This window comes from Elephantulus edwardii, unplaced genomic scaffold (assembly GCF_000299155.1).
Source record: "Elephantulus edwardii isolate Elephantulus edwardi_28Jun2011 unplaced genomic scaffold, EleEdw1.0 scaffold00058, whole genome shotgun sequence".
Taxonomy (NCBI): Eukaryota; Metazoa; Chordata; class Mammalia; order Macroscelidea; family Macroscelididae; genus Elephantulus; species Elephantulus edwardii.
The window spans coordinates 17633989-17637114 of NW_006399808.1; the positions used below are offsets into that span (position 1 = coordinate 17633989).

The following is a 3126-nucleotide window of genomic DNA, read 5'->3' on the forward strand; positions in this document are numbered from 1 at the left end:
CCTGTTTTACAACAGTGGCACCATGCAATATTTGTCCTTTTGTGACTGGGATATTTCACTCAGCATAATGTTCTCCAGAGTCAACCATTTTGAATAGTATTGCATGAGTTCCTTGTTTTTCAGTGCAACATAGTATTCCATTTTGTGAATATACCACAGCTTCTCTATCCATTCGTTTGTTGATGACCACTTAGGTTGTTTGCAACTCCTTGCTATTGTGAACAAAGCTGCAATAAACATGGGTGTGCATATATGGTCCCTTTGGGGTATATTCCCTGTAGTGGAATTGATGGGTCAAATGATATCTCTATTTGCAACTTTTTGAGAAAGCTCCATACCGCTTTCCATAGGGTTGCATCATTTTACACTCCCACCAACAGTGAATAAGGGTTCCAGTTTCTCCACAACCTCGCCAGTATTTGTTGCTTGATGTTCTGTTAAATTTTGCTGTTTTGACTGGGGTCAGATGATATCTCAGTTATTTTAATTTGCATCTCTCTTAGAGCTAGGGATTTTGAACATTTCTTCATGTGTTTGTTAGCCATCTGAATGTCGTCTTTGGTGAAGTGCCTGTTCATATCCTGTGCCCATTTTTCTATTGGCTTATTTACCTTTATCTAGTTGTGGTGCTCAAGTATTTAATAAATTCTGGATATAAGTCCCTTGTCTGATATGTTATTACAAATTTCTTTGTCCCAGTTGGTGGCTTCCCTTTTTACCCTGTTGGAGAAGTTTTTGGATATGCTTGATAACTGCACATTTTTAAGCACTTCTTTTTATTGCTCTCAAATACAAAATTATATATATATGTATGTGTGCGTGTGTGTGAGATATATATATATATATATTTTCCCCCTGGAACTTAATTCACTTTGTTATACAAAATCCATTATGTGGTGGCCACAGCTGGAGCCTAAGTTCTCTGCACGGAGACTCTTGTGTGAGTCTTTACAAGATGGTCAGTGAATTCCTGGTAGGGAGACTTGGTGAACACAGTCTCTTTCCAGTGATCTGGAGTCAAGTAGCTGTAGGTCTTGGTTATGGTCAAAAATGACCTCAGCAAAGTTGCCCAGCATAGCTGTGCAGCCCCTGGTTGAGGTGTAACAGTCATCAATTCCAGCCATCAGCAGCAGCTTCTTGGGTACAGGGGCAGAGACAATTCCAGTGCCTCAGGGTGCAGGGATCAGACACACAAACACAGAGCCACAGCGCCCAGTCACCTTGTAGGGAAAGTTGTGAAGCTTGCCAGTCTTGTTCCCCCAGTAGTCATGCCACACAGGGACAGTGGAGAGTTTGACCCCACGGATGGCAGTAGCCATCTCCTTGGAGCACTTGACACCCAAGACAACATGGCCATTATAGTCTCCGATGGCAACAAAGACCTTGAACCTGGTCTGCTGGCCAGCACGTGTCTGCTTCTACACAGGCATGATTGCTCTTTGTTGGGCAGTGAGAAGAGATAAATGTCCTCCAGGGATTTGATCTTCACATCTTTGACCAGACGGCCCAGTTTGGTGATGAGGAGCTACTCCTTGTCCTTGGCTTTGCCTCCTCGAGCTCTGCAGCCCCTCCCACGGCCCCGTCCATGGCTGCACCCCCAACCCCAAAGACTGCTACCAAAGCCTCCCTGGAAATGGCCGCATGTCCCATCCCAGGCCCCTGGGGCCTCTAGGCCCTCTTGCTGCACTGGCGTAATCTGCCATTTGGTGTTTTCTCGGAGATACAGCAAAATAATATGTATTTATTATAAAAATATTGCAATATAGGAAGAATGGGAACCCCAGAACATTTGATCGTGCTAATGCAAAACCTATACTTGGACCAGGAGGCAGTTGTCAGAACAGAGCAAGGAGACACTGCATGGTTCAAAATTGGGAAGGGCGGACACCAAGGATGCATCCTATCTCCATACCTTTTCAACCTGTATGCAGGTTGAAAGAGGCTGGGCTCTGTGAGGAGAAGTGTGGCGCCAGGATTGGTGGAAGATCTATTAACAATCTGTATTATGCAGATGACACTACCCTGCTTGCTGAAACTGAGGAGGACCTGAAGCACTTGCTGCAGAGGGTCAAGGACTGTAGCCTTCAGTATGGTTGAAGCTCAATGTCAAGAAGACAAAGATTCTCACCACTGGACGAATTGGCAGCATCAGGATGGATGATGAAGAGTTTGAGATTGTTAGCAACTTTAGTCTGCTGGGCTCCACCGTCAACACTCGTGGCACCAGTATCCAGGAAATCAAAAAACGTATTGTGATGGGAAAGTCTCCTGTTAGGGACCTCTCCAGGGTACTGAAGAGCAGTGGTGTCACTCTGGAGACTAAGTTGCGTCTGATACAGGCCATGGTCTTTGCAATCACTTATTAATGCATCAGAGAGTTGGACAATGACTAGGGAGGATAGAAGGAGAATTGACTAGAATTGACAGAACTGACAGAAATAGAATAGAAAGCAAAGGGCAAGCTGGTGCATTAAAAAAATCATCATCTGTAATTATAATAAAAATACATTAAGTTCTTTTAATTAAAATACATTCTTTATCCAGATAAGCAATAAATAAGACCTGATGAGCCTCAAGGAGAAGATGGATTGACATAGTGACTAGAATAGTGGGCACAAGCAAGTCAAAGATCTTGTAAGGGAGCATTAGATAGGGACATATTCTGTTCTGTTGTTCATAGTATTGCTGTGAGTCATAGTTAATGCAATAGCATTGAACAACAACAACAATCTTTCTAAAAAGAATGTATTTTTAGATAACTTGAATGATGACACATAGGGGGAAAATATACCCTACTAACATTAAATTTGTCAAAATGGTAATAGAAATAGACATTTTATTATGATCAAAGACTCAGTTTATTAAGAATACATGACAATCCTATGTGTAATAAATCAGAAGCAGTGCCTCAAAATTCTGGTAGAAGTGATTGCAACAATATACGGAAGCACAATCGTGATTGTGAGTGTGGTGGAAGATTAGGTACTGTTTCGGTTTGTTACATTTAGGGTCAGTATAAGTCAGTTGATTGAGTGGTGCCTAACAGAAATGATAGTATGTTCTTTAGCTATTAACATGAACTAGTAATTCATTATATTACCAGGTCATTTCTTACAAATGCCTTTT

General features: G+C 42.0%; 1 pseudogene; it reads right to left on the minus strand.

Moving 5' to 3' along the window:
- Positions 1 to 889: 889 nt before the first annotated feature.
- Positions 890 to 1703, minus strand: LOC102872417 (annotated as a pseudogene).
- Positions 1704 to 3126: the final 1423 nt, after the last annotated feature.